This window comes from Tachypleus tridentatus, unplaced genomic scaffold (genome assembly GCF_004210375.1).
Source record: "Tachypleus tridentatus isolate NWPU-2018 unplaced genomic scaffold, ASM421037v1 Hic_cluster_1, whole genome shotgun sequence".
NCBI lineage: Eukaryota > Metazoa > Arthropoda > Merostomata > Xiphosura > Limulidae > Tachypleus > Tachypleus tridentatus.
The window spans coordinates 2655255-2670254 of record NW_027467777.1 but is presented as its reverse complement, the minus strand read 5'-3'; the positions used below and the strand labels follow the sequence as shown (position 1 = coordinate 2670254).

Sequence of the window (15000 nt, the reverse complement as noted above, 5' to 3'; positions counted from 1 at the left end):
GGAAAGTAAATTACTGACAATAAAACATGCTGTAAATATTTTAAAATGTGCTATTTGAATGAAGACTACATGATATTCGGTGTAGATTAAAGTTGTTTAATGTGGATGGTTTCTTTAAGTGCTAATTCCAGATCAGTGTTATCCATACAAACGATACTTATATTTTAATGTTCGTGTCCTGTTTCTTCACAGTTTTGCTTTATAAATGAAACCCATGACACGGGTCGTACGTCTAGGCGCAGCCGTTGCGAAAAGTGCACGAAAGGTTGGCGGCGGGACCTTCGATTCGTCGTCCCTAGAGGATACGGTCGGCATTTCGAACACCTGCTCCCGCCGAGTACACGCATTGGCCTCGGTACAAGTCGAACAGAGTCTCAGAGCATGTGCCAGCGATTGGGAAATTTAAACACCCGCGCCCGCCGCCTACCGACGGGGGAACCGATTTTCTCGATCTGTTTCGCGCGTGCGTGGTCCAACAGCAGCTTGCTCCAACGGGTCGGACGTCTAGACGCAGCCGTTGCGAAAAGTGCCCGAAAGGTTGGCGGCGGGACCTTCGATTCTTCGTCCCTAGAGGATACGGTCGGCATTTCGAACACCTGCTCCCGCCGAGTACACGCATTGGCCTCGGTACAAGTCGAACAGAGTCTCAGAGCATGTGCCAGCGATTGGGAAATTTAAACACCCGCGCCCGCCGCCTACCGACGGGGGAACCGATTTTCTCGGTCTGTTTCGCGCGTGCGTGTTCTAACAGCCGCTTGCTCCAACGGGTCGGACGTCTAGACGCAGCCGTTGCGAAAAGTGCCCGAAAGGTTGGCGGCGGGACCTTCGATTCGTCGTCCCTAGAGGATACGGTCGGCATTTCGAACACCTGCTCCCGCCGAGTACACGCATTGGCCTCGGTACAAGTCGAACAGAGTCTCAGAGCATGTGCCAGCGAGCGGGAAATTTAAACACCCGCACCCGCCGCCTACCGACGGGGGAACCCATTTTCTCGGCCTCTTTCGCGCGTGCGTGGTCGAACAGCAGCTTGCTCCAACGGGTCGGACGTCTAGACGCAGCCGTTGCAAAAAGTGCCCGAAAGGTTGGCGGCGGGTCCTTCGATTCGTCGTCCCTAGAGGATGTGGACGGCATTTCGATCACCTGCTCCCGCCGAGTACACGCATTGGCCTCGGTACAAGTCGAACAGAGTCTCAGAGCATGTGCCAGCGATTGGGAAATTTAAACACCCGCGCCCGCCGCCTACCGACGGGGGAACCGATTTTCTCGGTCTGTTTCGCGCGTGCGTGGTCCAACAGCAGCTTGCTCCAACGGGTCGGACGTCTAGACGCAGCCGTTGCGAAAAGTGCCCGAAAGGTTGGCGGCGGGTCCTTCGATTCGTCGTCCCTAGAGGATACGGTCGGCAATTCGAACACCTGCTCCCGCCGAGTACACGCATTGGCCTCGGTACAAGTCGAACAGAGTCTCAGAGCATGTGACAGCGATTGGGAAATTTAAACACCCGCGCCCGCCGCCTACCGACGGGGGAACCGATTTTCTCGGTCTGTTTCGCGCGTGCGTGGTCCAACAGCAGCTTGCTCCAACGGGTCGGACGTCTAGACGCAGCCGTTGCGAAAAGTGCCCGAAAGGTTGGCGGCGGGTCCTTCGATTCGTTGTCCCTAGAGGATACGGTCGGCATTTCGAACACCTGCTCCCGCCGAGTACACGCATTGGCCTCGGTACAAGTCGAACAGAGTCTCAGAGCATGTGCCAGCGATTGGGAAATTTAAACACCCGCGCCCGCCGCCTACCGACGGGGGAACCGATTTTCTCGGCCTGTTTCGCGCGTGCGTGGTCGAACAGCAGCTTGCTCCAACGGGTCGGACGTCTAGACGCAGCCGTTGCAAAAGTGCCCGAAAGGTTGGCGGCGGGTCCTTCGATTCGTCGTCCCTAGAGGATACGGTCGGCATTTCGAACACCTGCTCCCGCCGAGTACACGCATTGGCCTCGGTACAAGTCGAACAGAGTCTCAGAGCATGTGCCAGCGATTGGGAAATTTAAACACCGCGCCCGCCGCCTACCGACGGGGAACCGATTTTCTCGGTCTGTTTCGCGCGTGCGTGGTCCAACAGCAGCTTGCTCCAACGGGTCGGACGTCTAGACGCAGCCGTTGCGAAAAGTGCCCGAAAGGTTGGCGGCGGGACCTTCGATTCGTCGTCCCTAGAGGATACGGTCGGCATTTCGAACACCTGCTCCCGCCGAGTACACGCATTGGCCTCGGTACAAGTCGAACAGAGTCTCAGAGCATGTGCCAGCGATTGGGAAATTTAAACACCCGCGCCCGCCGCCTACCGACGGGGGAACCGATTTTCTCGGTCTGTTTCGCGCGTGCGTGGTCTAACAGCCGCTTGCTCCAACGGGTCGGACGTCTAGACGCAGCCGTTGCGAAAAGTGCCCGAAAGGTTGGCGGCGGGACCTTCGATTCGTCGTCCCTAGAGGATACGGTCGGCATTTCGAACACCTGCTCCCGCCGAGTACACGCATTGGCCTCGGTACAAGTCGAACAGAGTCTCAGAGCATGTGCCAGCGAGCGGGAAATTTAAACACCCGCGCCCGCCGCCTACCGACGGGGGAACCCATTTTCTCGGCCTCTATCGCGCGTGCGTGGTCGAACAGCAGCTTGCTCCAACGGGTCGGACGTCTAGACGCAGCCGTTGCAAAAAGTGCCCGAAAGGTTGGCGGCGGGTCCTTCGATTCGTCGTCCCTAGAGGATGTGGACGGCATTTCGATCACCTGCTCCCGCCGAGTACACGCATTGGCCTCGGTACAAGTCGAACAGAGTCTCAGAGCATGTGCCAGCGATTGGGAAATTTAAACACCCGCGCCCGCCGCCTACCGACGGGGGAATCCATTTTCTCGGGCTGTTTCGCGCGTGCGTGGTCAAACAGCAGCTTTCTCCAACGGGACGTACGTCTAGGCTCAGCCGTTGCGAAAAGTGCCCAAAAGGTTGGCGGCGGTTCCTTCGATTCGTCGTCCCTAGAGGATATCGCCGGTATTTCGATCACCTGCTCCCGCCGAGTGCCCGCAGTTTCTTTGTGCCCTTCGGACAGATACCCGGTGGAACACGCTACGACGAGTTCGACGGTACTTAGGGTAGCCACGCGGAACTCTCCCGCATAAGCTCTCGCCTTTACCGCACATAGAAAGGCCGTACTATTGAGTAGTGATGGCATTAAATGTAGTTTCCTTCTATATATATAGGGGACTGGTGAGGCTTGACTGTCATCGACGATGGACGTAGCGTAAGCGTTATCGGCATGTCACCGAACAGAGGGTAGCCACGCGGAACTCTCCCGCATAAGCTTTCGCCTTTACCGCACATAGAAAAGCCGTACTTTTGAGTAGTGATGGCATTAAATGTAGTTTCCTTCTATATATAGGGGACTGGTGAGGCTTGACTGGAATCGACGATGGACGTAGCGTAAGCGTTATCGGCATGTCAGCAGGCTGTTGGCGGCAGGACTGTCGATTCGACTACCGGCACCCGCCGCCTACCGAGGTTATCGTCGGCATTTCGATTACCGGCTCCCGCCGAGTTCCCGCAGTTTCTTTCTGCCCTTCGGACAGATTGGCCGTGGAACACGCTACGACGAGTTCGACGGTACTTCGGGTACCCACGCGGAACTCTCCCGCATAAGCTCTCGCCTTTTACCGCACATAGAAAAGCCGTACTTTTGAGTAGTGATGGCATTAAATGTAGTTTCCTTCTATATATAGGGGACTGGTGAGCTTGACTGGAATCGACGATGGACGTGGCGTAAGCGTTATCGGCATGTCAGCAGGCTGTTGGCGGCAGGACTGTCGATTCGACTACCGGCACCCGCCGCCTACCGAGGTTATCGTCGGCATTTCGATTACCGGCTCCCGCCGAGTTCCCGCAGTTTCTTTCTGCCCTTCGGACAGATTGGCCGTGGAACACGCTACGACGAGTTCGACGGTACTTAGGGTAGCCACGCGGAACTCTCCCGCATAAGCTCTCGCCTTTACCGCACATAGAAAAGCCGTACTTTTGAGTAGTGATGGCATTAAATGTAGTTTCCTTCTATATATATAGGGGACTGGTGAGGATTGACTGGAATCGACGATGGACGTGGCGTAAGCGTTATCGGCATGTCAGCAGGCTGTTGGCGGCAGGACTGGCGATTCGACTACCGGCACCCGCCGCCTACCGAGGTTATCGTCGGCATTTCGATTACCTGCTCCCGCCGAGTTCCCGCAGTTTCTTTCTGCCCTTCGGACAGATAGGCGGTGGAACACGCTACGACGAGTTCGACGGTACTTCGGGTACCCACGCGGAACTCTCCCGCATAAGCTCTCGCCTTTACCGCACATAGAAAAGCCGTACTTTTGAGTAGTGATGGCATTAAATGTAGTTTCCTTCTATATATAGGGGACTGGTGAGGCTTGACTGGAATCGACGATGGACGTGGCGTAAGCGTTATCGGCATGTCAGCAGGCTGTTGGCGGCAGGACTGTCGATTCGACTACCGGCACCCGCCGCCTACCGAGGTTATCGTCGGCATTTCGATTACCGGCTCCCGCCGAGTTCCCGCAGTTTCTTTCTGCCCTTCGGACAGATAGGCGGTGGAACACGCTACGACGAGTTCGACGGCACTTAGGGTAGCCACGCGGAACTCTCCCGCATAAGCTCTCGCCTTTACCGCACATAGAAAAGCCGTACTTTTGAGTAGTGATGGCATTAAATGTAGTTTCCTTCTATATATAGGGGACTGGTGAGGCTTGACTGGAATCGACGATGGACGTGGCGTAAGCGTTATCGGCATGACAGCAGTCTGTTGGCGGCAGGACTGTCGATTCGACTACCGGCACCCGCCGCCTACCGAGGTTATCGTCGGCATTTCGATTACCGGCTCCCGCCGAGTTCCCGCAGTTTCTTTCTGCCCTTCGGACAGATAGGCGGTGGAACACGCTACGACGAGTTCGACGGCACTTAGGGTAGCCACGCGGAACTCTCCCGCATAAGCTCTCGCCTTTACCGCACATAGAAAAGCCGTACTTTTGAGTAGTGATGGCATTAAATGTAGTTTCCTTCTATATATAGGGGACTGGTGAGGCTTGACTGGAATCGACGATGGACGTGGCGTAAGCGTTATCGGCATGTCAGCAGGCTGTTGGCGGCAGGACTGTCGATTCGACTACCGGCACCCGCCGCCTACCGAGGTTATCGTCGGCATTTCGATTACCGGCTCCCGCCGAGTTCCCGCAGTTTCTTTCTGCCCTTCGGACAGATTGGCCGTGGAACACGCTACGACGAGTTCGACGGTACTTCGGGTACCCACGCGGAACTCTCCCGCATAAGCTCTCGCCTTTACCGCACATAGAAAAGCCGTACTTTTGAGTAGTGATGGCATTAAATGTAGTTTCCTTCTATATATATAGGGGACTGGTGAGCTTGACTGGAATCGACGATGGACGTGGCGTAAGCGTTATCGGCATGTCAGCAGGCTGTTGGCGGCAGGACTGTCGATTCGACTACCGGCACCCGCCGCCTACCGAGGTTATCGTCGGCATTTCGATTACCGGCTCCCGCCGAGTTCCCGCAGTTTCTTTCTGCCCTTCGGACAGATTGGCCGTGGAACACGCTACGACGAGTTCGACGGCACTTAGGGTACCCACGCGGAACTCTCCCGCATAAGCTCTCGCCTTTTACCGCACATAGAAAAGCCGTACTTTTGAGTAGTGATGGCATTAAATGTAGTTTCCTTCTATATATATAGGGGACTGGTGAGGCTTGACTGGAATCGACGATGGACGTGGCGTAAGCGTTATCGGCATGACACCAGTCTGTTGGCGGCAGGACTGTCGATTCGACTACCGGCACCCGCCGCCTACCGAGGTTATCGTCGGCATTTCGATTACCGGCTCCCGCCGAGTTCCCGCAGTTTCTTTCTGCCCTTCGGACAGATAGGCGGTGGAACACGCTACGACGAGTTCGACGGCACTTAGGGTAGCCACGCGGAACTCTCCCGCATAAGCTCTCGCCTTTACCGCACATAGAAAAGCCGTACTTTTGAGTAGTGATGGCATTAAATGTAGTTTCCTTCTATATATAGGGGACTGGTGAGGCTTGACTGGAATCGACGATGGACGTGGCGTAAGCGTTATCGGCATGTCAGCAGGCTGTTGGCGGCAGGACTGTCGATTCGACTACCGGCACCCGCCGCCTACCGAGGTTATCGTCGGCATTTCGATTACCGGCTCCCGCCGAGTTCCCGCAGTTTCTTTCTGCCCTTCGGACAGATAGGCGGTGGAACACGCTACGACGAGTTCGACGGCACTTAGGGTAGCCACGCGGAACTCTCCCGCATAAGCTCTCGCCTTTACCGCACATAGAAAAGCCGTACTTTTGAGTAGTGATGGCATTAAATGTAGTTTCCTTCTATATATAGGGGACTGGTGAGGCTTGACTGGAATCGACGATGGACGTGGCGTAAGCGTTATCGGCATGTCAGCAGGCTGTTGGCGGCAGGACTGTCGATTCGACTACCGGCACCCGCCGCCTACCGAGGTTATCGTCGGCATTTCGATTACCGGCTCCCGCCGAGTTCCCGCAGTTTCTTTCTGCCCTTCGGACAGATTGGCCGTGGAACACGCTACGACGAGTTCGACGGTACTTCGGGTACCCACGCGGAACTCTCCCGCATAAGCTCTCGCCTTTACCGCACATAGAAAAGCCGTACTTTTGAGTAGTGATGGCATTAAATGTAGTTTCCTTCTATATATATAGGGGACTGGTGAGCTTGACTGGAATCGACGATGGACGTGGCGTAAGCGTTATCGGCATGTCAGCAGGCTGTTGGCGGCAGGACTGTCGATTCGACTACCGGCACCCGCCGCCTACCGAGGTTATCGTCGGCATTTCGATTACCGGCTCCCGCCGAGTTCCCGCAGTTTCTTTCTGCCCTTCGGACAGATTGGCCGTGGAACACGCTACGACGAGTTCGACGGTACTTCGGGTACCCACGCGGAACTCTCCCGCATAAGCTCTCGCCTTTACCGCACATAGAAAAGCCGTACTTTTGAGTAGTGATGGCATTAAATGTAGTTTCCTTCTATATATATAGGGGACTGGTGAGCTTGACTGGAATCGACGATGGACGTGGCGTAAGCGTTATCGGCATGTCAGCAGGCTGTTGGCGGCAGGACTGTCGATTCGACTACCGGCACCCGCCGCCTACCGAGGTTATCGTCGGCATTTCGATTACCGGCTCCCGCCGAGTTCCCGCAGTTTCTTTCTGCCCTTCGGACAGATAGGCGGTGGAACACGCTACGACGAGTTCGACGGCACTTAGGGTAGCCACGCGGAACTCTCCCGCATAAGCTCTCGCCTTTTACCGCACATAGAAAAGCCGTACTTTTGAGTAGTGATGGCATTAAATGTAGTTTCCTTCTATATATATAGGGGACTGGTGAGGCTTGACTGGAATCGACGATGGACGTGGCGTAAGCGTTATCGGCATGACACCAGTCTGTTGGCGGCAGGACTGTCGATTCGACTACCGGCACCCGCCGCCTATCGAGGTTATCGTCGGCATTTCGATTACCGGCTCCCGCCGAGTTCCCGCAGTTTCTTTCTGCCCTTCGGACAGATAGGCGGTGGAACACGCTACGACGAGTTCGACGGCACTTAGGGTAGCCACGCGGAACTCTCCCGCATAAGCTCTCGCCTTTTACCGCACATAGAAAAGCCGTACTTTTGAGTAGTGATGGCATTAAATGTAGTTTCCTTCTATATATATAGGGGACTGGTGAGGCTTGACTGGAATCGACGATGGACGTAGCGTAAGCGTTATCGGCATGTTCAAACGTTGCCGCCGACTAACCCCAATGGCCTCATTGCCTCTAGGAGAGATTCGCGATCGATCACGCGACGCGTCCGTTGGCGGGGTTGTGGAGGACGATGCGGACACTACCCGGTAGTTTTTAGGACGTTACGTGTACCTTTTTCGCTCAAAACTGAGGACCAATTTGACGCAACTCAGGGTTGCGATGCGGAACTTGCCCGCATAGGCTCTCGCCTTTTACCGCACTTTCAAAAGCCGTACTAATGGGTTCTGATGGCATTAAATGTAGTTTCCTTCTATATATAGGGAGCATAGTCTGTCTGAGACGGACTTCAAAGGGAGGACGGCTTTAAGAAATTTTCTCCCATATAGAGTGATGCCAAAGACGGCATGGATGTGAGGCGAGTTCGGTGAAATTTGGAAAGTGGGAGGAAATGGCAAAATCAGTTTGATAGTTAGAAACGTTGTTTTTCAGCGTTCATTTTCACCACTTTTTCACTCAAAACTGAGGACCAATTTGACGCAACTCAGGGTTGCGATGCGGAACTTGCCCGCATAGGCTCTCGCCGTTTACCGCACTTTCAAATGCCGTACTAATGGGTTCTGATGGCATTAAATGTAGTTTCCTTCTCTATATAGGGGGCATAGTCTGTCTGAGACGGACCTGAAAGGGAGTACGACTTTAAGAAATTTTCTCCCGTATAGAGTGATGCCAAAGACGGCATGGATGTGAGGAGAGTTCGGTGAAATTTGGAAAGTGGGAGGAAATGGCAAAATCAGTTTGATAGTTAGAAACGTTGTTTTTCAGCGTTCATTTTCACCACTTTTCACTCAAAACTGAGGACCAATTTGACGCAACTCAGGGTTGCGATGCGGAACTTGCCCGCATAGGCTCTCGCCTTTTACCGCACTTTCAAAAGCCGTACTAATGGGTTCTGATGGCATTAAATGTAGTTTCCTTCTATATATAGGGAGCATAGTCTGTCTGAGACGGACTTCAAAGGGAGGACGGCTTTAAGAAATTTTCTCCCGTATAGTGTGATGCCAAAGACGGCATGGATGTGAGGCGAGTTCGGTGAAATTTGGAAAGTGGGAGGAAATGGCAAAATCAGTTTGATAGTTAGAAACGTTGTTTTCAGCGTTCATTTTCACCACTTTTCACTCAAAACTGAGGACCAATTTGACGCAACTCAGGGTTGCGATGCGGAACTTGCCCGCATAGGCTCTCGCCGTTTACCGCACTTTCAAATGCCGTACTAATGGGTTCTGATGGCATTAAATGTAGTTTCCTTCTCTATATAGGGGGCATAGTCTGTCTGAGACGGACCTGAAAGGGAGTACGACTTTAAGAAATTTTCTCCCGTATAGAGTGATGCCAAAGACGGCATGGATGTGAGGAGAGTTCGGTGAAATTTGGAAAGTGGGAGGAAATGGCAAAATCAGTTTGATAGTTAGAAACGTTGTTTTCAGCGTTCATTTTCACCACTTTTCACTCAAAACTGAGGACCAATTTGACGCAACTCAGGGTTGCGATGCGGAACTTGCCCGCATAGGTTCTCGCCTTTACCGCACTTTGAAATGCCGTACTAATGGGTTCTGATGGCATTAAATGTAGTTTCCTTCTCTATATAGGGGCATAGTCTGTCTGAGACGGACCTGAAAGGGAGTACGACTTTAAGAAATTTTCTCCCGTATAGAGTGATGCCAAAGACGGCATGGATGTGAGGAGAGTTCGGTGAAATTTGGAAAGTGGGAGGAAATGGCAAAATCAGTTTGATAGTTAGAAACGTTGTTTTCAGCGTTCATTTTCACCACTTTTCACTCAAAACTGAGGACCAATTTGACGCAACTCAGGGTAGCGATGCGGAACTATTCCGCTTGGTCCCTTGCCTTTACCGCACTTTCAAATGCCGTACTAATGGGTTCTGATGGCATTAAATTTAGTTTCCTTCTCTATATAGGGGCATAGTCTGTCTGAGACAGGATTGTAACATTGTGTTAAGCCTCCTCTCACCTTTTAACCCGGCGTGCCCGGGACCTGTGGGCTGGTCACGGCCCGTTTCCACACAGGTGGTGAGTACTAGCGAAAACGACTGCCGATAGTGTTAAGAAATGGCCGAACAAAGAATGTAAGAGGCCGAGAGATATTGAATGAACGAACGTAATGGTGGATTGAAACAATATATTGGAGCGAAAAGAATGTTGCGAGAAGTGATGGTTTTAAGAACACTGTGCGGCGTTTTCCTAGTAAGTTTGTCGTTCTACCCGTCTCGGTGGATTCGGCACCACCTGTAACGGTGGTTTTTGACGTGCCTCGGTGGAAGAGGTTACTGTCGTAAAATATATGGGTAGCTGTTTCCCGTTCCCTCTCGGTCCGTGCGGGGATAAAAGCAGTACGTGCGTTCGACCGCACGCCTACGAGTTAATCCGAGCGATTAGCCGGTCTCAGTCAGAGACACACGGGATGCTGGACCCGCAGCGTGCTCTGCACGAGTCGTTGAATTTCAGCTTGTCAAACCAAGGGTCCGAGCGGCCCTTCCCTTTCACGGGGCATGTTATTTACGGTGACTGTTTCCCTTTCCTCTCGTTCCGAGCGGGGATAAAAGCAGTACGTGCGTTCGACCGCACGCCTACGAGTTAATCCGAGCGATTAGCCGGTCTCAGTCAGAGACACACGGGATGCTGGACCCGCAGCGTGCTCTGCACGAGTCGTTGAATTTCAGCTTGTCAAACCAAGGGTCCGAGCGGCCCTTCCCTTTCACGGGGCATGTCATAACGGTGACTGTTTCCTTACGGTGACTGTTTCCCTTTCCCTCTCGGTCCGAGCGGGGATAAAAGTACGTGCGTTCGACCGCACGGCTACGAGTTAATCCGAGCGATTAGCCGGTCTCAGTCAGAGACACACGGGATGCTGGACCCGCAGCGTGCTCTGCACGAGTCGTTGAATTTCAGCTTGTCAAACCAAGGGTCCGAGCGGCCCTTCCCTTCACGGGGCAAGTCAATAACGGTGACTGTTTCCCTTTCCCTCTCGGTCCGAGCGGGGATAAAAGCAGTACGTGCGTTCGACCGCACCCCTACGTGTTAATCCGAGCGATTAGCCGGTCTCAGTCAGAGACACACGGGATGCTGGACCCGCAGCGTGCTCTGCACGAGTCGTTGAATTTCAGCATGTCAAACCAAGGGTCCGAGCGGCTCTTCCCTTTCACGGGGCAAGTCAATAACGGTGACTGTTTCCCTTTCCCTCTCGGTCCGAGCGGGGATAAAAGCAGTACGTGCGTTCGACCGCACCCCTACGTGTTAATCCGAGCGATTAGCCGGTCTCAGTCAGAGACACACGGGATGCTGGACCCGCAGCGTGCTCTGCACGAGTCGTTGAATTTCAGCATGTCAAACCAAGGGTCCGAGCGGCTCTTCCCTTTCACGGGGCAAGTCAATAACGGTGACTGTTTCCCTTTCCCTCTCGGTCCGAGCGGGGATAAAAGCAGTACGTGCGTTCGACCGCACGCCTACGAGTTAATCCGAGCGATTAGCCGGTCTCAGTCAGAGACACACGGGATGCTGGACCCGCAGCGTGCTCTGCACGAGTCGTTGAATTTCAGCTTGTCAAACCAAGGGTCCGAGCGGCCCTTCCCTTTCACGGGGCATGTTATTTACGGTGACTGTTTCCCTTTCCCTCTCGGTCCGAGCGGGGATAAAAGCAGTACGTGCGTTCGACCGCACGCCTACGAGTTAATCCGAGCGATTAGCCGGTCTCAGTCAGAGACACACGGGATGCTGGACCCGCAGCGTGCTCTGCACGAGTCGTTGAATTTCAGCTTGTCAAACCAAGGGTCCGAGCGGCCCTTCCCTTTCACGGGGCATGTTATTTACGGTGACTGTTTCCCTTTCCCTCTCGGTCCGAGCGGGGATAAAGCAGTACGTGCGTTCGACCGCACGCCTACGAGTTAATCCGAGCGATTAGCCGGTCTCAGTCAGAGACACACGGGATGCTGGACCCGCAGCGTGCTCTGCACGAGCCGTTGAATTTCAGCATGTCAAACCAAGGGTCCGAGCGGCTCTTCCCTTTCACGGGGCACGTGAACAACGGTGACTGTTTCCCTTTCCCTCTCGGTCCGAGCGGGGATAAAAGCAGTACGTGCGTTCGACCGCACGCCTACGAGTTAATCCGAGCGATTAGCCGGTCTCAGTCAGAGACACACGGGATGCTGGACCCGCAGCGTGCTCTGCACGAGTCGTTGAATTTCAGCTTGTCAAACCAAGGGTCCGAGCGGCCCTTCCCTTTCACGGGGCATGTTATTTACGGTGACTGTTTCCCTTTCCCTCTCGGTCCGAGCGGGGATAAAAGCAGTACGTGCGTTCGACCGCACGCCTACGAGTTAATCCGAGCGATTAGCCGGTCTCAGTCAGAGACACACGGGATGCTGGACCCGCAGCGTGCTCTGCACGAGCCGTTGAATTTCAGCATGTCAAACCAAGGGTCCGAGCGGCTCTTCCCTTTCACGGGGCACGTCAATAACGGTGACTGTTTCCCTTTCCCTCTCGGTCCGAGCGGGGATAAAAGCAGTACGTGCGTTCGACCGCACGCCTACGAGTTAATCCGAGCGATTAGCCGGTCTCAGTCAGAGACACACGGGATGCTGGACCCGCAGCGTGCTCTGCACGAGCCGTTGAATTTCAGCATGTCAAACCAAGGGTCCGAGCGGCTCTTCCCTTTCACGGGGCACGTGAACAACGGTGACTGTTTCCCTTTCCCTCTCGGTCCGAGCGGGGATAAAAGCAGTACGTGCGTTCGACCGCACGCCTACGAGTTAATCCGAGCGATTAGCCGGTCTCAGTCAGAGACACACGGGATGCTGGACCCGCAGCGTGCTCTGCACGAGCCGTTGAATTTCAGCATGTCAAACCAAGGGTCCGAGCGGCTCTTCCCTTTCACGGGGCACGTGAACAACGGTGACTGTTTCCCTTTCCCTCTCGGTCCGAGCGGGGATAAAAGCAGTACGTGCGTTCGACCGCACGCCTACGAGTTAATCCGAGCGATTAGCCGGTCTCAGTCAGAGACACACGGGATGCTGGACCCGCAGCGTGCTCTGCACGAGTCGTTGAATTTCAGCTTGTCAAACCAAGGGTCCGAGCGGCCCTTCCCTTTCACGGGGCATGTTATTTACGGTGACTGTTTCCCTTTCCCTCTCGGTCCGAGCGGGGATAAAAGCAGTACGTGCGTTCGACCGCACGGCTACGAGTTAATCCGAGCGATTAGCCGGTCTCAGTCAGAGACACACGGGATGCTGGACCCGCAGCGTGCTCTGCACGAGCCGTTGAATTTCAGCATGTCAAACCAAGGGTCCGAGCGGCTCTTCCCTTTCACGGGGCACGTGAACAACGGTGACTGTTTCCCTTTCCCTCTCGGTCCGAGCGGGGATAAAAGCAGTACGTGCGTTCGACCGCACGCCTACGAGTTAATCCGAGCGATTAGCCGGTCTCAGTCAGAGACACACGGGATGCTGGACCCGCAGCGTGCTCTGCACGAGCCGTTGAATTTCAGCATGTCAAACCAAGGGTCCGAGCGGCTCTTCCCTTTCACGGGGCACGTGAACAACGGTGACTGTTTCCCTATCCCTCTCGGTCCGAGCGGGGATAAAAGCAGTACGTGCGTTCGACCGCACGCCTACGAGTTAATCCGAGCGATTAGCCGGTCTCAGTCAGAGACACAAGGGATGCTGGACCCGCAGCGTGCTCTGCACGAGCCGTTGAATTTCAGCTTGTCAAACCAAGGGTCCGAGCGGCCCTTCCCTTTCACGGGGCACGTCAATAACGGTGACTGTTTCCCTTTCCCTCTCGGTCCGAGCGGGGATAAAAGCAGTACGTGCGTTCGACCGCACGCGTACGAGTTAATCCGAGCGATTAACGATTGTCTTTTGTTACGAAAGACGTTCTGTTCCCACTGCTGATGCGACGAGTTTCGGGTAACCATGCCGAGACATCGGAATATGCATCATTTTCGATATAGCTTAGTGTGGGTTGAGCTGTCCTCCGAAGGTCGGTTCTTCCTGATACGCCCTAGTTTGTTTCGTTTTATCGGAACTGTTGTTTTGGAGAACTCGTACTCTAGAGTGTGTAAGAGGTCTGTCTCGTGATTGGTGACACGAAGTAGACAGAGAACGGCAGGCGTGTATCTAGCCACGCGTCTGCCGATTCGAGAGTGGTGTTTCTACTCGCCGTTGGAGCGGGTGGCTTGCACCGAACGAGAAAAGATACCTGGTTGATCCTGCCAGTAGTCATATGCTTGTCTCAAAGATTAAGCCATGCATGTCTAAGTACATGCCGAAATAAGGTGAAACCGCGAATGGCTCATTATCCAGCCGTTGTTCCTTAGATCGTACTTTCCTACTTGGATAACTGTGGTAATTCTAGAGCTAATACATGCAACAAAGCTCCGACCTCACGGGACGAGCGCATTTATTAGACCAAGACCAATCGGACCTCGGTCCGCAAATGATGGTGACTCTGGATAACTTTTGGCTGATCGCACGGTCTAGCACCGGCGACGCATCTTTCAAGTGTCTGCCTTATCAACTGTCGATGGTAGGTTATGCGCCTACCATGGTCGTAACGGGTAACGGGGAATCAGGGTTCGATTCCGGAGAGGGAGCCTGAGAAACGGCTACCACATCCAAGGAAGGCAGCAGGCGCGCAAATTACCCACTCCCAGAACGGGGAGGTAGTGACGAAAAATAACGATACGGGACTCTATCGAGGCCCCGTAATTGGAATGAGTACACTCTAAATCCTTTAACGAGGATCTATTGGAGGGCAAGTCTGGTGCCAGCAGCCGCGGTAATTCCAGCTCCAATAGCGTATATTAAAGTTGTTGCGGTTAAAAAGCTCGTAGTTGGATCTCAGTTCTAGACAGGGGGTCCGCTTTGGCGGTTACTTCCTGGCCTAAACATCCTGCCGGTTTTCCCTCGGTGCCCTTGATTGAGTGTCTTGGGTGGCCGGCAAGTTTACTTTGAAAAATTAGAGTGCTCAAAGCAGGCGAAACGCCTGAATAATGGTGCATGGAATAATGGAATAGGACCTCGGTTCTATTTTGTTGGTTTTCGGAACACGAGGTAATGATTAAGAGGGACAGACGGGGCATTCGTATTGCGACGCTAGAGGT

The 15000-nt window shown here is 53.9% G+C and overlaps 1 non-coding gene across 1 annotated transcript in view; it reads left to right on the top strand.

Moving 5' to 3' along the window:
- Window positions 1–14093: 14093 nt before the first annotated feature.
- The window catches only part of LOC143242098 (small subunit ribosomal RNA), a 1805-nt gene continuing 898 nt past the window's right edge, over window positions 14094–15000 (top strand). The window contains exon 1 of the ribosomal RNA XR_013022428.1: window positions 14094–15000. This exon is cut by the window's right edge and continues 898 nt beyond it. This is a non-coding gene — a ribosomal RNA (small subunit ribosomal RNA).